Source organism: Colobus angolensis, unplaced genomic scaffold (genome assembly GCF_000951035.1).
Source record: "Colobus angolensis palliatus isolate OR3802 unplaced genomic scaffold, Cang.pa_1.0 Scaffold75, whole genome shotgun sequence".
Taxonomy (NCBI): domain Eukaryota; kingdom Metazoa; phylum Chordata; class Mammalia; order Primates; family Cercopithecidae; genus Colobus; species Colobus angolensis.
This window is the reverse complement of record NW_012121265.1, coordinates 6,441,268-6,465,445: the sequence shown is the minus strand read 5'-3', so window position 1 is coordinate 6,465,445 and position 24,178 is coordinate 6,441,268. Positions and strand designations below refer to the sequence as shown.

Here is a 24,178-nt window from a genome sequence, read left to right as displayed (position 1 = left end):
TTACTATCCTCAGAGAGGGAGAAAGTAGGCAAATCCTAGAAAGAGTTTATTCTCCTTAAAAAGAGAGAATTTTCTCTCCAGGGTAATTGTTTGGTCTTGAGACAAAACCTGTAATTACTATTATCTAATAGTGGATAGCATGGCATGCGCTATTTGCAAAGAATTTTTTCCATCGTTGTTTTCATTGGCCATTTGGAGATACTATTTGGTGTTAAAAATTAGCTGTTTTCCCCTGGTATGGGAAAAGAGACTATGCAAGAGCTAAAACAGACATTTTTCCCCAGATTTCTGTTCTGCCTACCCTGAGTTGAAGTCGCCAGGAGCAGAGTATGATTATTTTTTGTGACTATATTCATATGAAAAGAATTTGATATTTCTTTCTCACGGTTGGGAAAGACTCAATTTCAGCCTATATCCACGACTTCGTGGGGCTTATAAAAGAGAAAGAAAATCTTTTTGGAAAGAAACCCTTTAGGTCAGAATGAATCAAACCATCAGGAGAATTTCCAAGCATCCTTTCCACCATCAAGTCTTAAAACGGTAAGAAGAAGAACAGTATACATAGCACAGGTAGGGATCGTGGAGCCAGGAAGGGACCCAGCACACAGACATCTTGCTGCGACTTGATGTAAGTTTGTAAGCTGGACCACCAGAGAAAATAAAGCTGGCATTCTGTTTGGGACATTACACTCTGCAAAAACAAGAAAACTTTGGGAAAATATTAAGCCGAAAGCAAGAACGTAGACGTTCCTTAGGAGGGACAACCACAGAGAAAGGGACTGTTTACTTCTCAGGAAGTTATGAAATCTCCTATGTAAAATGTAATCATGTCTTTGTTATTACTTGATTAACACTCCAGGAACTTATCCCAAGCCAGCTGTGATCCTCAGGCTGCCCCGCTCATTAAAATCCCCCCCTTTCGATTCAGACTCCCTCTACCATGACTGACTGCTGCCTGGCCTGCTGTCCCTCAACTGATTCTCTGTAGAATTCAGGAATGTGCCTGTTCAGTGCTCCCAGGAAGTTTCTTCTTAACAGCTTCTTTTCTATCTACAAAAGTTAAAGTTCATTGTAGAAATTTTGGAAAATTCTGAAAACCACAAAGAAAAAGTTCACAGAACAGTAATTCTCACCTGTACACACAGTGTACTGTTAAAACTTTAATGATATAAAGCTGTTATTATTTTTTAAGCATTCACACTAATTCTGCAGATACCAAGAGCTGCAAGAAATCACCTAACATGGAAGAACTGAGGCTTTCCAACCTCATTCTTAAGGACGAAGGCCACATCGTCTCTGTCTCTATGCTCTGGAAGCTGGCCCGGTGGCCAGCATGCAGGGGGGCACAGAGTGTTTGCAGCATCCATAAGCCTCGGGTTTCCAAGGAAAGAGAAGGCAACAATCTAGAATCGGTCTAGGAAAGAGGAAAAGAATTATTACTTCTCTCAAATGGAGACTATAAAATATATTCCTCAATGATGACATTTTTCTGAAAATGTCAAAAATGTGTTCATAAGATGGTTTGGGGACTGGGACTCAAAGAAAAGGTTTCCAAGACTGTTCAGAAGATAGGTTTGCCTAGCTGGGCGCAGTGGCTCATGCCTGTAATCCCAGCACTTTGGGAGGCTAAGGTGGGCAAGAATTGAGGCCAGTAGTTCAAAACCAGCGTGGCCAACATGGCGAGACCCTGTCTCTACTTAAACTACAAAAATGAGCCGGGCATGGTGGCACACGCCTGTAATCCCAGCTACCTCAGGAAGCTGGGGCATGAGAATCGCTTGAACTCAGGAGGTGGAGGTTGCAGCGAGCCGAGATTGAGCCACTGCACTCCAGCCTGGGTGACAGAGCAAGACTCTGTCAAAAAAGAAGAAAGGAAGAAAGAAAGGAAAAAAGAAAAAGAAAGAGAAAGACAAAGAAAGAAAAAGAGAGAAATAAAGAGAAGAAAAGAAAAGAAAGAGAGAAAGAAAGAAGAGAGAAAGAAAAAAAGAGAGAGAGAAAGAAAGAAAAGTTTGCTTCAAATTCTGTGACATATCTGCCACCCATAGCAGAAGGATGCCCGCTTGGGAAAGCAGACCCCAGAGATACTGTTTGGGAAGAGGCCATTATCTGCCAGGGTGGGGACCACACTATCCACCTTCAGTACTTGATTCCTGGTGGAGCGTGGGTTAATGAAGAATAGTGGAGAGGTAGGAGTGCTTGGTATCCAGGTCCTTATAACTTACCAGGGCCTGCACGTGGACCAAATGTCCCTGCACGGAGCAGCGCCCATAAACAGATTACAGAACAGCCATTCGTTAATCCCAAAACAGTTTTCTGTCAGTTAATTAGAAAATTCATCTTATTTTGCCTCCAGGCCCTGTAGCCTTATTGCATTTGCACATATTTCAAAATGTTTCAAGTACTGACCAGATAACATTAATGAATATATTAGATAGGCAAACGCTTTTAAACAAAAAATAATAAACATACTTGTGTGTATATATAAAAAAATGTTAATTTCGTCTGGAGCCAAACAGGTAATTTTCCCTTCAGCATTTTTTCAGTCAGCTAAGACAGGTTGGCCTAGGAGTGCAGTCAGCCTGTCTGCAGTCTCTGGCTTGACTTGCATACCAGGGTCAGAAACAGACAGCGAGATGATCTGATTGGCCCAAGTCCAGAGCATGCTCACAAGGGCTTCTTTGATGAAAGGGTTCTTGGTAAGTACTGTACCAAAAGCAGCCTGCCACCCTCCTTTCAAAGATACCCATTTAGAGTAATTCCCAGAAAGGGAAAAAACAGCGAGAAAAGGAGAGAGGGAGGGGAGGAGAGGGAGAAAGAGCTGAACTACAGGATCACCGCAAGAATAATTATGCTCCCTGGCATGGAGAAAGGGGTAAAAGTTATTACAAGTAAACTGTTGGATGTGGAACTAGCTGGTTGGCAACTCCACAGGCACATAAGGAATGTGCAATTAAGCTCATTAAAACATCATCATTATGCTTATCAATCTTTTTCCAAAAGGGGTGGGGCGGGGCAGTGTGTTACGGCATGACTGCTTTTGCAGATAGAGATCCCGGGCTACCTAGTTGCCCCTCTCAGCAAACAAAATCAGCCATTCAGTTGCACGCAGCATTTACACTTAGGCAGGCTGGCTCCAACTAATACTGGAGTCATGCCTGCACTCTGGGGGAGGCATCCAGGCTGGCTTCTCTCAGCAGGCGTGCTTCCTTCTGCCGTGATCTCCATCAGAAAAGCCAGTCTTTATTAAACACCTACTACATGTCCAACACTGGTGTTCAGGAAAATTCCGAAATACTACATATGATGGAAGCTCTGCCCTCTAGGTATTGTTAGCTTAGTTGGAGAGGTGAAATCCGGTCTACGAATCTGTGTCATTAAAATATTTTTTTCTCTCTATTAGACCCTAATAGGCCAATAGAGATATCCAGCAATAAAAGGCAAATGTAAGCCTGCTTTCTTTAAGATGCATCATTCGGCCGGGCACGGTGGCTCACGCTTATAAACCTAGCACTTTAGGAGGCCAAGCCGGGAGAATCCCTGAGTCCAAGAGTTTGAAACCAGCCTGGGCAACATGGCAAAACCCTGTCTCTACAAAAAGTACAAAAAATTAGTCAGGCGTGGTGGTGTGCCTGTAGTCCCAGCTACTTGGGAGGCTGAAGTGGGAGGATCACTGGAGCCCAGGAGGTCGAGGCTGCAGTGAGCTGTAATTGCGCCATTGCGCTCCAGCCTGGGTGATAGAGTGAGACCTTGCCTCAAAAAAAAAAAAAGATGCATCATTATGCATTCATTCAACAAATACTAATTCAGAGGCAGCCAAGTGTAGGCCTCCATTAGCTACTGAAGGTACAAGGGTGACCAAGCAGGACATGCCCTGGGCCTCACCCTGTAGCAGAGAGACAGTCAGTCAAGCATAACTTCCATGACAGAATTGCTATGTGATGAGCGCTGGGAGGGAGAAGGAGTAACTACTCCAGACACAACTTGCCCATTTTCCAACTTGTTCCTGGAGGAAAAGCGCTTTTGCTTTTGCTTTCACTCTTTCTTTGTGGCTGTGATTTTTTTTTTTTCTTTTTTTTTTTTTTTTGAGTGCCTCATTGCCCAGGCTGGAATGCAGTGGCACCATCTCAGCTCACTGCAACCTCCACCTCCCGGGTTCAAGCGATTCTCCTGCCTTAGCCTCCTGAGTAACTGGGAATACAAGCACGGGCCACCACGCCAGACTAATTGTATTTTTGTAGAAACGGAGTTTTGTCATGTTGGCCAGGCTGGTCTTGAACTCATGGCCTCAAGTGATCTGCCCGCCTCGGCCTGCCAAAGTGCTGGGTTTACAGGCGTGAGTCACCGCACCTGACCTGTTGCTTTGATTTTTTAATGACATTTTTAATAGGACAGTAATATGTTTCTTTTTAAAAACTAGAAAACAGAAAAACTTTCAAAGAAAATAAAAATCATCTGTAATTTGGCCACCTAAAGATACCAATTCTAACTTTTCAATATATTTTCTTCCAATCTTTTGTTTTTGATTTTTACAAAACATGTAAATAGAATTATTGTTTACTTTTTCTGCTTGATAGCATGTGAACATTTTATATGCTATAAACTATTGTTTAGGAGGTCTGCACAGTTTAATCTTCTACTGGATATTTTGTTTACAATTTTTAGTCATTATAAATAATATTGCCCTGAGCATCTTTGCATGTAAGTATTGTCATTTATTTCAATCTGACATATATTTGCAAATAGCATTTATGCAATAACTACCTGTAAACTAAGGTAGGATGTGACTGTAGCACCCACACTGGAGCTGCAGAAATCTGTGGAATGGGAAGTTCTCAAGATTAGCATGAACAGGAAGGCTCATAGAGGAGGTGGGTCTTGCACAGCGTTGTATAGTCTTTTAGAGTCCCGTATTACTGCAGATTTCCCGGCCTGTACTTTCTTCTCATCATCTCTAAGGAGTGTCTCTCTCACTGCCAGCTCAGACCTGGCAACCTCCACCACCCATGTCTGTCCCACATCTCAAGCTCTGGTTCACTGATCCACAAACATTTGTCCACTTCAGGATCACCTAGGGAACAGGTTAAAAAGAAAGACTTCTGGACCCCATCCTGGACCTGCTAAATCAGAACCCATGGCACAGGGTTCAGGAATCTACATTTTTAAATGCACCCTAAAGTGATTCCAGGGCAAGACATCCAAGACCCAGTGCCGCAAGAGGAAGTGCTGGTTGTGGCCATGAAGGCTGGCACTCGGTATTCAAGAGCAAGGGTTTGGGCTGAAAGGTGTGGGATCAGGCTCTGGCCCTGCCATTCACCACTTTGTGGCCTCGGGTGAGTCCTCTTGCTTACGGAGTCTGTTTCCTCTTCTATAAAAGGAAGATCATAGTAGAAGATCTCTCCAATGTGGTTGTGAAGACTGAATGAGGTGCTTATGGGTGGCCCAGCCCGTGCCGCGTTCTCAGTGCATGTTTTTGTAGTTGTTATTACTTTCATACACATCATTTCTCTTTAAGGCGTGAGCAGCAGGTAGGCACTTCCTTTCGAAACCAGCCTGGGCAACATGGCATCTACAAGGTAGGCATCTTCCTACCTGCTGCTCATGCTTTAAAGAGAAATGATATGACCCTTGGCTGGAGCTGAGTTCACCGATGACACCCTGTGCTGTGAAAGTGGCCTCAGAGATGAGTCTCCTGCCCTGTTCCCTCCCAGGCCTCCCCTGCCCCCCTGCCTCAGCCAGCTACCAGAGGGGAGGTCTTTGGTGGCATCTGATTGGTAGAAATGCATCCTTGGTTGGGAGCCAAGTTAAGCTACAGTGAGAGAGAAAAAGAAGCCCAAGGCAATGCTGATGTGGAGAGGTGTGACTGGAGAAACTCCAGGACCCTCCACCAGAGGAAGCCAGCTTGAACTTTCATTCCTGGTTTGATCAAGGTAGTGTAAAAATGGACCCCAAAGGTCTTCAGATGGAAAACTAGGTTTTAGGTTTCACTTATGAGCTGTAGTTAAAGCCAAATACTCATTCCACTCAAATTGTGTGGGTGGATCACTTTCCTCCCACTGTTGAAGTATCATGTGTGAGCTGCTAATAAACTTAATAAAATCCATTTCTTATTTCCCCGAGCGCATAGAGTTCGTTCACATGCCCTGCTGAACCAACGTTTAGCCACACTGTGTTAGAAAGTATTTTTGTTGGAAACAGACAACGGACACAGTTCCATTGCAAAACACTTCTCAAACAAGCTTCTTTTCTCCAGTCTCAAACTTGCAAAGAGCCATCTGAATTCAGGGAATCCTCCCAGTCAACCGTAACACCTACACAAAGTATGAAGGAATTCTGTTTTATTGGTTCAAGAAGCAGATTCAAAGGAACTGCATGCTTTTCTCCTCCCACAGAAGCTCCCACCTGCCCTTCCCCACCCACCGCCCCCCACCCCACAAGTCCCCCATTGCCACTGATGGCTCACTGTTCCAGGCACTCCAGGTCTGCCTGGATCAGAAGACGTAGGGTACATTGCAAGGTCTAACCAACCCCACATATTCTTGGAGTGAGTGGTGATTGAATGTGGATGCTGTAATTAAACAAAACAAACAAAAACACCCATCTGAGAACTGCGGGGCAGTTTGGGATGGGAGAACAAGTCCCATCAATTCCCAATTGGGAATACTGGAACCATCTCAGTTCCAGTATTGCAAAGAGCCAGAAGTGAAGAGGAGGGGTAGGGAAGATATAAACACAGAAAAATATACGGGAGTCCACACGAAGAACTAGAATCTAGGGAGGTAGAAATAGATGGCTGGACAATTTCAAACATCGTAGTTCTCCCTTATCCAAGGGGGATACGTTCCAAGACCGCCAGTGGATGCCTGAAAGCTTGAACCATGGATAGGGCCAAGCCCTGTTCTGGTTTTCCCTGTACATGTATACCTATGATAAAGTTTAATGTATAAATTAGGCACAGTAAGAGATTAACAGCAATAACTAAGAATACAATAGAATAGTTGTGACAATATACTGTAATAAAAGTTAGGTGAATATGGTCTCTGTCTGTCTGTCTCTCAAAATATCTTAATATCTTTCAGACCTTGGGTCCCTGAAACTGCAGAAAGTGAAACCATGGATAAGGGGAGACTACTATATCTTGTTCTGTTCTAAAATGTGAAAACCTAGTGTTGAGACTCATCACAATTCGTTATGTCTGTGATTCTTCCATTACCAGCGTGTGTGTGTTGGGTCAAGGACCAAGATGAGATTTTATCTTATAAGAAAAACCAGGCCAGGCGCAGTGGCTCACGCCTGTAATCCCAGCATTTTGAGAGGCCGAGGCGGGCAGATCACAAGGCCAGCAGTTTGGAGACCAACCTGGCCAACATGGTGAAACTCCGCGTCTGCTAAAAACACAAAAATTAGCTGGGCGTGGTGGTGTGCGCCTGTAATCCCAGGTGCTGGGGAGGCTGAGGCAGGAGAATGGCTTGAACCCAGGAGGCAAAGGGTGCAGTGAGTCGAGATCGTGCCACTGCATTCCAGCCTGGGTGACACAGCAAGATTCCATCTCAAAAAAAAAAACGAACAACAACAAAAAAAAACCAAAAAGTTGGAAACAATACAGATGTTCGTAGATGTGTAATATTAACTTCACATTTGATTTAAGAATGCAGAAATAGGACATAGAACCCTTGTCAGCACTGCTTTATTTTAGTGATAATTGAACCAATAATCCGCTGCTATTTAACAAAGCGATTGTGAGATCTTTTGCTCTTCTGTGAGGTGAAAAACTAGAAAATTGCAATGCCATGCCCATGTTTGCTGAAGTGATCACCCTTAGATTCTGTGGGGTTTATCTCCTGGTATAATCAGCATGGCCCTCTTAAATAGAGCTGTCTTAAAAACACAGATCTACTGGTAAGGTTTGTTTTAATTTAGGTCTAACAGCCTTAGGATTACCCCTCAAGACTCTATCGTCAGGCTTTTGTACAAACAAGGAGCTTACACAAAACTCCCATTATAATGGTGGTTTGAGGGGAGGAAAAAGCCTTGTTTGCTTGATTGAGTTATGATTGTATAGGGAACAAATAAAGGCTTTCTTTCCTTAAACATAACAGTTATGTCTTACTCTCACTAATAATGCCGCGTTTTCTTTTAAAAAAATATTTACACAGCCTGACGTTATTCTTAATGTCAATGCAATGTGTTACCTCTAAGTTAAAATCCAGTTTTAATCCTATAAGCTAGAAAAATAAGTTCGATTTTACACAATTGAGTTTGGAGACTGCTGATTCTGTTGCTGTATTTATTACCAGTGCTTGGTCTCTCTCCCTCCTCCTCTCCCTCCTCTCTCTCTCTCTCTTTCTGTCTCTATGTGTGTATGTATATGAATATATTAATATATGTATAGCTGATCTTGTATCTTTGTGTATCTGTACACATGGAGCAATCTTGTCCTTGCCATAAGAAACTATCTTATTTCGTTTTCTGAGTATCTACTCCGTGATCTGAGTAAATAAAGTCTTTTACAGTGAACTGATTTACTGCAGTCCTGGACAGCATTATGCTTTCCTCTCCAAAGAAGTTAAACGGCCGTTCTTTGACAGTTGTTGCACTGGATACTTTACAGTTTTACTTACTAGATTTTATTTAAAATCTCTCTTTAATAAAAATCGATGGGAAAGCTTTGTTGCTGGGTAAAAAAATGTTATTTCAGCCGAGGGGTGGCCAGGCACTGGTATCACGGTTACTTCAGGTCTTATTTCACGTGGCTTTAAGGGCCACAGCCCCCTTCTCTGCAGTTGGGCTCATAGGGGATGCTAGAGCCAGTGTTTCAGATGCAGCTCTGTAACTGCAAGGTGTAAAGGGTGAGAGCCAAAAAAGAACAGAAAAAGTGAAATCGGGTGAAGTTGGACAAAAGTAGGCTGAGAACTTTTTTTTTCTCCCGAATGGAAAGCAGATAGTAATCCAGAAACACGAAGACAGAGAGGTTCCTACAAATTGGAATAGAAGCCATAGTTAAAGCTTCCTAAAGTGAATTTGAAATGACTTTGGCCCTATATTAGAAACTGAGTGCTTTTTGAGTTTTCCAAATCCATCTTTAAATATTAGTTTCTGCAAGTATATTTGGGCAGGAGATTTGAATTAGGATATTATAACTTCAACAGGACTGACTAATTTTAATCAGCTAATTTGGCATTTAAAAAGGACTACAGGTCATTGTAATTATGCAAGGGATATGCATTCATTAGCTTCAGTATTCCAATTTCTCATTAATATCTACCCGGAAGAGAGTTGTTGAATATGAGGCTATCACCACTGCCTGAAAATGAACATTTTCACTTGAAAATGTGGCTTACTTTCCCTCCCAGCTACTTCCAGAATTGATTTCTGTGCTGGGCCTGGACAGCAGTTCCCTTTAGATTTCAGGGCCATGTCTCACATACTTGTAATGGATCAAGACATTTAAATCTCACTGATCCAGTTCAGCACAACCAAAAGATCTGGGCCAATGCTAGTTTTAAATATATATATAACAAGAGCCACAGCTGAAAGATGTTTCTGCAGAGCCTCAACCCCTACCTTTTGGCACCGAAAACTCCATACCCAGACAGCCCCTGCCACTTGGCACTGGACTCAGAAACCTATTAGTGCTGCCACTTTGGTGAGTAGAGAATGAGTGACTGAGCATGTGGCCTCCTAGTAGACTTAAAATGTACCACTGGGCCGGGCGCGGTGGCTCACGCCTGTAATCCCAGCACTTTGGGCAGCCGAGGCGGGTGGATCATGAGGTCAGGAGATCGAGACCATCCTGGCTAATAAGGTGAAACCCCGTCTCTACTAAAAATACAAAAAAATTAGCCTGGCGTGGTGGCAGGAGCCTGTAGTCCCAGCTACTCGGGAGGCTGAGGCAGGAGAATGACGTGAACCCGGGAGGCGGAGCTTGTAGTGAGCGGAGGTCGCAACACTGCATTCCAGCCTGGGCAACAGAGAGAGACTCCGTCTAAAAAAAAAAAAAATGGGCTGGGCGCGATGGCTCAAGCCTGTAATCCCAGCACTTTGGGAGGCCGAGATGGGCGGATCACGAGGTCAGGAGTTCGAGACCATCCTGGCTAACACGGTGAAACCCCATCTCTGCTAAAAAATACAAAAAGCTAGCCGGGCGAGGTGGCTGGCGCCTGTAGTCCCAGCTACTCGGGAGGCTGAGGCAGGAGAATGGCGTAAACCCGGGAGGCGGAGCTTGCAGTGAGCTGAGATCCAGCCACTGCACTCCAGCCTGGGCGACAGAGCGAGACTCCGTCTCAAAAAAAAAAAAAAATGTACCACTGGCCTTTGTGAGGAGTCTCACTTCCAAGCATAATTTTACATGCCTCACGTGCACTAGGGTGATGAGGTTGAATTGAGTTCTTGCTTCTTTTCTGCACGTTTGTACTAAGAGCATATTGCCCTGCTTTGTAGCTCTGAGAAGTAAATTTAATGGCCTGGTGGCAGTTAGAACCCTGCTTTGCTGAGTTGTGAGACTTGGTAACCCTGTGTTTGGGAGTTTTGTATAATATATTGATATAAGCTTTCTTGGTTTAGGACCTATTTTATCCTACATCTCAATCTAGCTCTCAGGTGTTGTTTTATTAAAATGCGCATCAAGGTCATTGAGTTTCTGCCTGTGACCTCTAGCCTCACCCTTTTACTGACCACTGCCATGTAACACAAAGAACATGTGGTAAACTGGGTGCCAATCAGACACTGCTTCATTGGCATCTACAAACATCACCTGATCTCAACTGGTTTATCTGTCTGATTCACGCCACAGCACCTTCTCCAGAAAACAGCATCCCAAGGATGTGTACGGTTTCAGGGAGAGAAAAAGAGAGAGGTGGAAGGAAAGATTTTGAATAGTTGCAATCATGCCTGCAATGACTGTCTCCAGCATCCCTGGGAGTTGTTTAGAGATCCCCATCAGACTGATGCCCAACCTATAGCAATGAGAATGGCGGCCCCCATTCACGGACATGGCGTCCTCTGGAATCCTTAGTTAAGGGCAGGGATTTTATCTCTCCTGTGCCAGCAGTTTTTGGATGTGGTTTGCATGCATGCGGTCAGTAACCAGCTACTTAACCCCAATCAGTGCCTGCAATACTTGATGTGTCAGTCATTGCAGCCAGTTGCAGAAATTCTAGATTTTCTGTGGAAATGGAGGAGACTTGCAGTGTGGTTAACCCAAAACAGTGAATAATGCAAGAGTCATCTTTTGAGTATTATCTTTAGTTGGTTCTGTGTTTACAAAAGTGCTTTGCCTCCCTGGTTATATTTTGCTTAAGCCAACGTGGTGTTTAAAAATGTTATTGTTAATTCTCTATTTTATATAGAGTGATGTATTGAAAAAAATTGGAAAATTATCGGGAATTGTGAAGAAAATAAAGACCACCACACTCACACCATTAATAGTGCTTTTGCTGAATATCTGTCTAGACATTTTTGTCTGGATATATACATGTATAAATACAACTTTTTAATTAAGTTGAGCTTTTTCATTTTACTTAGTATTGTGAGCCTGGTTAATGTTAACATTGTGATCATGGTTAATTCTACATCAATTAATTCATCTCAGCGTCATTATTTTTGTTGTCTGCATGGTAGTTAGTGTTGTCAGTGCACCACAATTTGCTCATACAAATCTCTATTAGTGAATATTTGCATTATTTTAAAATTAGAGTTAACAGTGTTATAATTTATACTCTTGTACGTACATATACCTGTGTGCAGATGTACTAATATATCCTTAGAGTTAATGACTAAGGGTGGCATTGCTGGATCATTTTAAATTTTCAAAATGATGCCAAACTGCATTCCAGAAAAGCTACTCAAACCCACATTCCCACAACAGCAGTGATCCCCATGTCCTGGTTGGATATTGTAATTCCCTTTCATCTTTGCTAACTTGACAAGTGAAAGGGAAATGACATCATATTGTTATACCTGTTTCCTAGTTTACTAGTTGAATTTGAGCATGCTAAAATACCATTTCTAGTTCTTGCTTTGTAAATTACCAGTTCGTATGTTTTGTTTTGTTTTGTTTTGTTGAGATGGAGTCTCGTTCTGTCACCCAGGCTGGAGTGCAGTTGGCTCAATCTTGGCTCACTGCAGCCTCTGCCTCCTGGGTTCAAGCAATTCTCCTGCCTCAGCTTCCCACATTGCTGAGATTACAGGTGCCCGCCACCACACCTGGCTAATTTTTGTATTTTTAGTCGAGGCGGGATTTCACCATTTTGGCCAGGCTGGTTTTGAACTCCTGGCCTCAAGTGATCTGCCCACCTTGGCCTCCCAAAGTGCTGAGATTACAGGCGTGAGCCACCTCACTCCGGCTGTTTTTCCTTTTAAGCATTACATTTATGTTTAATTTATTGAAAAATATTTATTGAGCACCAATTATGTGCTAAACACTGCTAGGTGCTGGGGAAATGTTGATAAGCCAAAGGGACACAGTTTCTGCCCTTAGTATCGTGGGGGAAACAGACATTAATCAAATAATCACATACATTTGAAAGTAATTGTGATGACGGTTATAAAGGAGAGCTTCATGGTGCAGTAGGACTAGATAATAGGTAAGTGATTCTAAAACTTCAGCAGGCACCCGAATCCCCCGGAGGGATCGTTAAAACAAAGCCCAGATGTCTGGGCCCTACCCGGAGAGTTTCTATGTCTAACCTATTTCTATGTGATGCTGATGATGCCAGTCCAGAGACCACACCTCCAGAGAAGCTGTGGTCTAGAGATTTTACCTTGACAGGAGGCCAAGGCAGGTTGATAAAAAAGAGATGCGTGAGCTGAGGTGTGAAGCATTACCTAAATGCTCCTGTCACAGATGAGAGCTTGTGCAAGAGCCCTGTGATGGAAGTGGGCAGAGGACAAGAGATAGAGTTAGGCCAGTGTGTCTGGAGAAGCAAGAGAAAGGAGAGAGTGGTATGTCAGGGCCAGACCTGTAGGTGTAGTAGCACATGCTAAGTAATGTTAAGGCCTTTTGACAAGGTTAAGCATAAAAGGAGACATTAGGCAATAAAGAAGGTGTTCCGTGGAAAGAAACAGAAGTCAAAGTTTAAAACTGACTAGAAGCAATGCACCAAGTGTGGAAATTATACATAAATAATGTTAAGTTCAACAGATGGTAGCCAGTACTTTCAAAGGTAAAAATAATTATTATAGAGTTACTTTAAGTTTTTGTTTATAAACTTTGCTATATTCAATTAAGAGCTGTGTGTAAACTTAGGTTCAAATATAATTCTGGATGTATTAGTTAGAAAGAAACTGTTTCTGCAAGCAGTTGGTATCTGAGTCTTACCTGCTGGTTGCTCCAGGCAACCTCACTTGAAGAGGAAACCATTGCATTCAAATTAATAGTCAATAGGAGAATCAGGAACCAGATTCTCCTTGGAAGAAATGCTAGTACTCTTCAAAGAGGAGAGAAAAATACTTGCTTCAGATTAACAAAAAATGCTCAAGGAATCCTATGGTCCAAAGAACTAAAATCTCTCACTGGATTCCTCCGTAGGGAAGAGAAAGTGATGACTTCTAGCAAGGGTGCTGGAAAACAGGTCTTGTATGCATGTTCATAAACCTTTTCCTTAGTTAGCTGGGGGCAAAGGAAATTTAACATAGCGTAGGTATTCTAAGTATTTCCAAGTACTTTGAGAAGTTGTGAGACTGGTTTAGTGGCAGGTAACTTGGATGAGATGGAAGCCAAGGATTTCTTTCTTTGAAGCTATAAAGGGAAAAAAGAAGTAAGATCCATGCCAATTGTAGTTTAGTGAGAAAAAACGTAGCAATAGTACATTCAGGTGTTAGTTCTTTAAATCTTGCTCCATATATATTACATATCCTTCAAAGCAGAGTTTAAAGCCACTGATTTCTTAGCCATGAGAATTTTTATTCTTTAAAAGGGAAATGATTTCATCAGCTTCCCAATCTGTGGCTTAAAGTTGACTTTTCAATCCATATTGGAAGAATAGTAATAGGTAGCATTTATTGAGTGCCTTACTGTATGTCAGGTACCGTGCTAAGCTCTTATGTGTGTTAGCACATTTTAATTCTCACAGCAATCTTTGGGTAAGTAGTTTCATCATCTCCTGCTACAGATGGTAAGGCCAATGCCCAAAGTCATAAACTAGTTAGTGGAGATCCTGGAATTTGAATCCAGATGGTCTGACCTCAGAGCCCTTACTCTTAATCATTTGTCTATTTTGCTTCCCCAAGTACCTTCTTTACCTGGAGGCAGCAAATCCTCATTGCAGACCCAGTGCCTAAAAGGAAATAAGTGCCTGTTCAATGCCTAATATGAAGTAAAATCTGTCTGAGTAAGAGCACAAGGAGAGAAACCATTCTAGTGTATTGTGCAAAATACATTTGTGCTAGTTCTGAAAACAGGAGGGCATAAACTAATAACAACAGCATGGCACATACTGGGACAAAGGGGAGGAGAAACTCCCTAATGTTAAATGCATTCGTTTGAGTTTTCAACTAAAGGGTCTTGCCTGCCTGCCTACCTTATTTCTTCCTTCCTTCTTTTTTTTCTGTTTCTCTGTATTCTCCCAATTTTCTTGGTTGAATGAAAAAATAATAATAATTTTTAAAATTGTTTGAAGACCAATGGGACATGTAACTAACTTATTTTAAACACAAACTTCATGTAAGGCATGGTGAGATGATATAAAGGCCAGAATGTTCTGGGCCCTTCACCTCTTCTTAGGACCAGTCTTGTCATCAGGCATCTTGGGGAGGGTGACCTGCAGGTCATGTGCCCCAGAGGCACTAGTATCACAGAAGCCGAACACGTATTACTTCCCCCTTGGATCCCCCATGCCTTTCCTGGACTTCTGTGCTCCTATCTCCTCCTTCCCAAGCTCATGTGATAGGTGACCTCCAGAACCAAGCCAGGCTTCCCTCAAGCCCTCTCTGTCCCAGCCCCACATATTCAACATCCAATTTTGACCTTCAGTGGTTTGCAGCTCCCTGCAGATACTGGAAAAGAGAATGAAGTGATTTACATAATTAAAACAGATTGCCTGACGAGTGTGAGGAGCCATTGTTATGGTATAATGGAATGATTTAGAGGCTTTGAGAGAGAAAGAGCCTCTGCCACCCTGGAAATGTAATTATTGCTCCACAAGGCGCTTTCTGGAGAGGCTTGGGATGAATAGAGCAGGACGTGGCAGTTGTCTCTGGAAGAAAGCATAAGACCAAAATAGAAGACTCTTAGCTTTGCAAGTTGGCCTTCTCAACTTTAAACATATGATGCAATTCCTGGAGCAACTGCTGCAGTCCAAGGGAACATTTGGTATTCCCCCATGATCGTCTACCAGTTTCAGCCATTACATTTGGGTTTTTTTCTCCTTGTTTGCATGTTTCCACCCTCAACCTCTATCTGTTCTGGTTCTCTGATGCCACAAAGAAAGCATCTTCAGAAACCAATTAGGATTTCAGATTTAAAGAAACCAAAGAGGCTTGACAACTAGAAAACTAAGTGCAATTCGTGATCGCAAGTTGGAATCCTGGAGCGGGGGGTGAGGGTGGGGAAAGAAAGAGCATTACTAGGGCAATTGACAACACAGGCTGTGGTTTCCATGTTAGTATTAGGTCATTATTAAATTTCCTGATTTGGGTAAATGTGTCATAATCATGGAGCCTCATGTCTGCAACTGACTCTCAAATGGTTCTCAATGAAATATGCGTTTATGCAGACAAACAGAGAATGGTACAGCTTATGGTGCAAAATAATAACAGCAAATTTACGTGAAGGGTATAGGAACTCATTTTTCTTGAAACTTCTCTCAAGTTTAAATTTATTTCAAAATAAGTTTTTGTTTTGTTTTGTTTTGTTTAAACCCCAAACCCATTAGGAAGTAATTCTGGCCTTTTAGGACTGACAGTTACTCACTTCTTGAAAGAAAAACTTGGAAGGGCTAGCAAAGGGAAATAACAGGCAGAGCCCAAAAAAATTTTGTGTGAAATAGGGAGAGCTAAAATTTGCAATTAATTACATCCACAAGTAAGTTGGAAATCCAGATGGCCACCACAGCCCAGCTGACTTCAGAACACAGACAGCAGGCCTTCCTTATACCCTGATGCAGGCCATGGCTGTCTCAGGACCTCAGTGTAAGGTTATCCCGACTAGAAGGTGAGCCCTTCCTGTGTGTGGAAGGATTCTACGCTGCCTCTGGTGGAGTCAGAGAGGGCTTTGTCATTTAATCTGCAGGGTCTATTTACCTCTCATTCTCATAAGGAAGAAAATGAGTTGACTTAAAGTCCAAGTCCATTTGGAATATTAGACGAAACCATGGAATTTCTCTATCTTCGTGTCTTTGATAAGCCAGACTTGCCAACAATAGCCTCCTAGTTCATGCCTGGGTGCACCACCCCTCCATAAGCTGGAGGTCCCTGGCAAGGTGGAGCCTTGGTGAGGCATAAATGCCCTCCGGGAATCTCCCTTAGGTTCTGTTCTGGGTTTGATACCAGGCTTGCAAGACAATGTAGTTTCAATCCATGCATCCCATTGCTCTGCGTAGTATTGGAAAGGTATATGGCAAGATCCAGGGGACTCACCTCTTACCTTCCTGTTGCAACACCACAAAGCTTAGAACATAGCCTGGAGAAAGAGCAGGTAGGAATCTGGGAAATAACCCAGTTCAGAGGTGGCATATTTACATACCTTAGGAACCAGGTGGTTACCACAGTGAGTGAAAGAGGCCAGGAGGTGATGAGAACTGGAGAGGGAGTACCCTATCCAGAGGCTTCTCAGAATCCACCCCATGGTTGCTATGGGGGCATGTAGGCCCACTGGGGTCATATCTTCTGGAGTTTCCAGAATGCTTGCATTCTGGATTACAAATCTTCCCATTTGTAAATGTTGGCAAGGATTTTTTTTTTTTTTTTAATTAAAAATGGAGCAGGCCAAACCAACACATCTGCAGGCGGAATCTGGCAATGGGCTGCCAGTTGGCGACCTCTGATCTGATCCAGCCCACTAGTATTATGTGTTTGACAGTTTTATTCCACAGTTATTGGATTCCAACTGGCTGCTGGTACCCAGAGATGGCAAGTAACTGGCCTAAGATCACACAGCTAGTTAATGGCAGAGGCAGGCATACTGTATGAAAGTGTTAACTCATGTAGTCTGTATGCCAGTATGACACGAAAACAATAATTTGGCTGAAACATGCAGCCTCATGAACAAAAGAGATTAATTCCAAATGTTTTCTTAAAAAGAAAATTAATTCCATAGTTAAATCCTGTAACACCCTGCTTCTGCCATGTTTGTAGAAATATCTCCTTAAAACTCACCCAGTAGGTTTCTTCCTAACAAAATTTCTTCAGAAACAAGTAGGGTTAGAGATGGTATTCAACATGTCAGCTGCAGGGGAGAAAGTGACCCTTCTCCCATTTTCAAATGACACGTTTTAGAAATAAACAGGACAGATAGGACTTATCTCTAAAGAATGTTCTAGCTTCTCTCTAAAGACATTTCTGGCTCTCCCAGGGAACATTTTGAATGGAGAAGCCTTTGGGATTCCCCAGGACCGGAGGAGGGGATGGCTTGCATGAGCACACACGGGCACCCTTTCTAGTGCGTAACCAAGGTTCACATATGCCCAGATTCGAAGTCAGGTGGACCTGGGTTCAAATCCAGGCACTGCCGCTTACTAGCTGTCTGACCTTGGAGAATTTTCCTCATCTTTAAATGGACAGATAAAAGTGGTACCTACCTCAGAGAGCAGTTGGAAGAACTAAATGAGATCATTTCTGTACAACACTCAGTGTGGAGCCTGGCAGGCAGCATGTACCCAGAAATGAGTCAGTTCTCATCACCAGTGTTCCTTCTCTCCATCCTGCAAGGGATGTAAAGGAAAGCACTTCTGAAATGAGCAGCACCCCTGCCCACATGAGGCCGACCACAGGAACTGGGGAAGGAACAGGAGAAACGGTTTGCTCGCCCCACAGCAAAGCAGCTGTGCGAGAGCTGCTTTTCGTTTGATTGTTTCAGGGAGTTTGGGGGCACTTTTTTTCAGTAACTGCTTTATTGATATATAATTCACAAAACCTACAATGCACCCATTTAAAGCATACAATTCTATGGGTTTTTTTTTAGTATACTTTTATATTTGCAACCATCACCATAGGCAATTTTGGAACCTTTTTATCACCTCAAAAAGAAACCCTATACCTTTTAGCTATCATCTTCAGTCCCCTCATTCCCCGAGCCCTATGAAATCACGAATCTGTTTTCTCTATAGATGTAGATGTGCCTCTAATCTGACCATTTCATGTAAATGGAATCATAGAATATGTGATTTTTTGTGACTGCCTTCTTTCACTTAGTATAATGTTTATCCTGGTTATAACATGTGCCAGTACATTATTCCTTTTTTACGGTCAAATAGTATTCCATTGTATGGATATACCATGCCACATTTTGTTCACTTGTTCTTCAGCCAATGGTCATTTAGCTTGTTTCTGCCTTTCAGCTATTGTGAATAATGCTGCTGTGAACATCTGTGTACAAGTTTTTGTGTGGGCATATGTTTTTATTCTCTTATATACCTTGGAGTGGATTGGCTAGATCAAATGGTAACTCTGTGTTCAACTTTTTGAAGAACTGGCAAACTGCTTTCCAAAGCAGCTGTACTGTTTGGTATTCCCACTAGCACAATATGAAGGTTTTGATTTCTCCACATATTCACCAACACTCATGATTATGAGACTTTTCAATTCTAGCCATCCTAATGGATGAGAAGTGGTATCTCACTGTGGTTTTGATTTGCATTTCACTAGTCCTAATGATGTTGAACGTGTTTTCATGTGCTTATTGGTCATTTTATATCTTCTTTGGAGATGTCTACTCAGGTCCTTTGCTCACTTTTCAATTAGGTTGTCTTTTTCATTACTATGTTGTAAGAGTTTTTTTATATAGTCTAGATATGTCCTATAGTATATATGATTTTTATATAGTCTAAATATATCTTATTGTATATATGATTTGCAAGCATGTTCTCCTATTCTCCAGTGTGTCTTCTTACTTTCTTGATAGTGTCCTTTGAAACACAAAAGCTTTTAATTTTGATGAAATCCAATTTATTTTCTTTTATTGTTTGTGCTTTTAGTGTCACATCTAAGAGTCTATTGTTAAAACCCACACCACAAAGACTTATTCCTCTGTTATCTTCTAAGGGAATTGTAATTTTGGCTCTTTCATTTAGGTCTTTGATTCATTTTGAGTTAATGTTTATACATGCTGTGAGGTAAGGGTCCAACCGTCTTCTTTTGCATATGGATATCTAGTTGTACAGCCATGTTTTTGAAGGAAGAAAAAGAACTGTGGATTGATGTGGTCATCTACCAAGACACACCTCAGCCCAGTCCACCTTGGAAACCCATTGGTCAGTCGGAACAGAACTGACCAACTGGCATAGGTCATTCAGAGCAGAACAGGGTGGAGTTTAGCAACAGAATGCCACTTAGCTTGAGAAACTCTAGTCTGCAAGCCATAGAGTGTAACTCTAAAACTCATAAAGTGTGCCCATTTGGTAGATGAAATAATTACCAATAAGGTAGTGATATAATCATCCTAATTTATACATGTCTCTTACCCCCCACCTACCATTTCTTGGCCTTTTGGGTAGAAGTAGGATGTAATAAAAAGAGAATTGACCTTGCTATCAGAAGTCTAAGAACTGATTCTTGGTGACCCTTGTGACATTAGGCAAGTCACTTAACCTCGTTGAGTCTTAGTTTTCTTATCGCTAAAGTGGGATAATAATACCAAATTTCTAGTCTTAGTGAATCAATCAAAGGAAGTTTTTCCAAGGTTTGGGAAAGCACATAGTACCTGGTGTCTAGTTGCCACACAAAGCGTGCATGTTCACACTTACCACACTCCTCTTCCCAACTGTACCATCGATCACACTGAACACTAACTGAACTGCTGCATCAGATCATAGAGGCCAGACCCCTGGAGTTCCACACAACCACAAATTCCAGAAACACAAACCTGTCCCATAACTATCCTGTGCTAGCCCCATTCCTCCATCCAGATCATTAACCATGGGAATCTTGGGACAGGATGATACTTGGACACACCTCAACTTGGCTAAGGGTGTGCCTGGAAAGTGTTCACCCTCAACACCTCTCAGTGTTGCAAGTGGTGACTCCAGTATCTGGCAGGAGACAGTTAACTGGAAAGAAAATTTGTAGTTATAGGACCAAGTGATGCCCATCCAGTGCGTCCTAAATGTGGGAAGAGAGGACCAAGAGGGATCTTTAAGTGCGATTTGAGATTTACCCCGGGCCTGAAATTCCACTATGCCTTTGGGTTAAGGCATAGTGTTGTTGCCAGGATCTAATATCTTATCTGGGGTGGGCAGCAGAGAGCCAGTGGATGTGAAGATATTGAGAGGTATAAGAAGAGCTATGTAAACATGACAAGGAACAGTAACTAATGAGTAGCCACTGACATAATCACAGAAGGTTAGAGCAGAGAGGAAGGGCCTTCAGGAATCTTCTATCAGGCTCCCTTATTTGGCAAAAGAAGACAGCTAGGGGTCAGAGACACTGGGTGGCTTGGCTGAGGGAAGGCTGTAAGCAGCTGCAGAGCAGGATGCCTAATGCTCTTGCCATTTGGCATTGAGGCCGTGGAACCTGGAACATTTTGATGCGGAGGGTGTTGGAGAAAGTATCACAAAAAGAGACTGAGCATTGAGATCTGGCGCTGAGGGCACCAGAGAAGCAGTTTAGGAGCGATTTTGTTGGGGAGACAGAGGCCAACACAGGCTGGGGCAGAGACACAGAGGCATCTGTGTTTTCTGGAAGGTTCTTCTCATAGTTCCTCTCATAGTTCCACCTCACTTCAGGACACCAGAAAGAAGCGGTGGGAAATCCATGACCTGGGCCTGCCTCTGCCATTGACCATCCAGGGGCCACCCCAGGACAACCACTTCCTCCTCTGAACCTTGGTCTTCCCACTACAAAGGAGATGGGAGTGAGGGAGGTGAACTCCGAGTCTGACGGCTCTGACCAGTCTCCGAGGGGAAAGCCAGGTCGGGCTTGGGTAGTAAATTAATGTGAAGATGAACAACTTTATGTGAGCATATTTAAAAATAAGTTTAGGGTGATGATTTTAAGTTCCACCTTTTTTTTTAATGCATCTATTCAGGTGACATATTTGACCTGATTAACAGAAAGTACATGGGCCTAATGTACAATATTAGGAGATAATTGCAATGGATGAAAGTCACTTGAGTCAATTAACTCTTATTACCTGGAAACCATTTAGAAGAGGCAATAAATTATTGGGACAACACAATTAGCAGTCCCAGAATGAAACAGATTTTGTGTGTGTGCACGGAGAAGCCCCCCTCCTGAGGGCCTGTCAAGTTCAAGGGTACATGTTTGAGGAGGACTGCTGTGCCCTTTTGTGTTCACAGGAGTGTGTTAACATGCAACAGGGCTGACATATCCCAGGCTAGACCGAAGCAATGAAATGAGCTTTCGACGCCTGAGAACAATGACGCCTGTGTCACCACCAGTCAATGGCTGCCTCAGTGCCTTTTCCCTAATAGACTCTCACTGAACGTCGGTCGGTTGGCTGAGTGATATTGAGGTTGGGTCTTGTGACTCTGTTTAAAGACCATTTCTAACACCTCCACTCCCGAATTTAAAAACTGAAACGGCTTAGCATTTAGAAAGACCTTTTTCATCAAGTTACACATTCTATACCAGCATGGATAGAGTTGGGATCAAGAAAAAGTTTTGTATAAAGATTCTTTACCACTGCAGTAGCGAATAGGCTCCAAGAGCCTCACTGATCTCTTATACTTGTTTTCAATCCGTGGAAGAAGAGTGTGTTGTCCCAGAGCAGGCCCAAGTTTAATTCAATGTGTCTTAAGGCTGTGGGATCCTGGGTTCCTTGCCACTAAATCTACACACCATTTGCTTATTAAGTAACGAACTACCCTAGAATTCTTTTGCAATGATCTGAAATAACCTGGCATTTGCTTTCACTGACCTTTTAGTGTTTCTATCACCTAAAGCATTTTTCCTTCCACTGCTGCATTACAAGCAGGATCCAAATTCTTAACAGCAGAGCGGGGGGGAAAATCCCAAAGCACAACAAATGTTAATGATCAACATTTCATTTTGATCGTGTTGACTGTTTCAACCACAAGCTTAAAGAATTATCAAGGCAGACTGCATTAGTCCAAATAAGCTGAAAATAATACACTGGCCAGAACTAGTGCTCAGAAGGCAAATTTATATATCGAGTAATTGAAAATGTAATAAAGAAGGAAATCATTGCATTAGGACACAGGTCTCTCTCGTTTGTGTGTGTACCTCCAAATTTGTGGGTTTTAAAAATATATCACCAGATACTTTTGTGATAGTCTGTGACTTCTTCAATGGATAAATGTGCAATCTGATCTTTTGGAAGAATAAACAGTTCCTTGTTAATTAATTTATACAGCTGTCAGTGCAGCTTTCTCTGTCTTCGCACTCTAAGTGTTTCCCTGCCATAGATTTTCTTGCCGTTTCTGGCAAACCTCCAGTGAGAGCCTGGGATTTATTAGGCTGACTTGGTGCAGAGTCTATTGATTGTGGTCCCGAGGGTAATAACTAAATAGAGCCGGAGCAACAAGTCAATAACACCATTGTTGCTGCAGCCTGAATTCACTCGAGGAGTGAGATTGTTTTACAGCAGCCGAGGGTAATCGTGGGCAGATCAGTGTGTTCAACACGCGCTGCACCGTGTTAGTGCTGAGGACTATTTGAAAGCTTTCAGCGGGATCACTGGAGAATTGGGGTGGGGTCCTGGGATTATGAACCCTGTGAACTCCTTCATTACAGCTTAAAGGTTTCAACTTTAGTTTTTAACATCTGCTGCAACCTTGGGGAGCTCAGGAGTAAGGCTGGTGCAGGGGAGTGCAGAAACAGGCTCTGGGCCTTAGCACTAGGCGGTCTGTTCTGGTCTGTGTCCCGGAAACAAGATGGTTATGAGCAGAGAGATTGTCTCACAGCTGCTGTCTGACATCCATCCGTCTATCCGGCCGCCCATCTGTGTGAGGTGCCAGCCAGTGGCACCATCCCTACCTCCTCATACCCCAGGATGCATGTAATGTAAACCATCTAAACAGAAGAAACCACATTATTATAATTTTCTCACTTCCAAATCTTGAGTTAGGCTGACTTAATTTTTTTTTTTTTTTTTTTTTGATACAGAGTCTTGCTCTGTCGCCCAGGTTGGAGTGCAGTGGGGCGATCTTGGCTCACTGCAAGCTCTGCCTCCCAGAATCAAGGAATTCTCCCGCCTCAGCCTCCCAAGTAGCTGGGACTACAAGCGCACACTACCACGCCTGGCTAATTTTTGTATGTTTAGTAGAGACAGGGTTTCGCCATGTTGGCCAGGCTGGTCTTAAACTCCTGCCCTCAGGTGATCCGACTGCCTTGGCCTCCCAAAGTGCTGGGATTACAGATGTGAGCCACTGTGCCCGGCCAGGCTGACTTAATTTTAAAAGCCATTTTTCTTAAGGCTTACTTAGTAAGAGAAACTAAAACTCACATCTTTCAAAGCTTTTTTTTCCTAATTGGTAGAAGTTCACTACACTGACTTTTACATACCCAATGATTAGTTTTTTTAATTACAGAAAGTAAAATCAAAGTCCATGTCAATTCCTGTCACTCTTTTGCCTTTTAAAGAATCCTCATGGATTCTGTTTCTATACATGGAGGACCAGAAAATAAAAAAGACAAGTTCCCAGATGTGGCTAGTGCTGACCTATCCCCCAGCCTTTCAGGCTTGCCTTTCTGAGTGGTGTCTGAATTACTGTGGTGGGGATGGATTTCTTAGGCCCACCACAGAAGGTTTCAGGACCGTATGCCCACAATACAAGCACTAAATTGACACCAACCAATCAGTGCCATCTCTTCAGGTGGGAGGGTGGAGACAGCCACGGAGCAGCGCTTAATTATGCAGAAGGTTTATCCTTGGAGTCTGACATAGAGCACTATGAGGAAAGGCTATCACTTGGGGCTAGAAAGTGAAAACAAGACTTCGCAGAAAAGGATTTTATTCTGAAATGTAAGACCTGCCTGGTAGAGATACCTTCCCAAGTAGTCTGTGGTGATTATCTCATTTTAATTCCATGCCTGCCATTCATCAATC

General features: G+C 42.7%; 1 protein-coding gene across 2 annotated transcripts in view; it reads left to right on the top strand.

Moving 5' to 3' along the window:
* VTI1A (vesicle transport through interaction with t-SNAREs 1A) overlaps positions 1-24,178 on the top strand; it is a 373,769-nt gene that overhangs the window by 311,831 nt on the left and 37,760 nt on the right. The window lies entirely within an intron of this gene.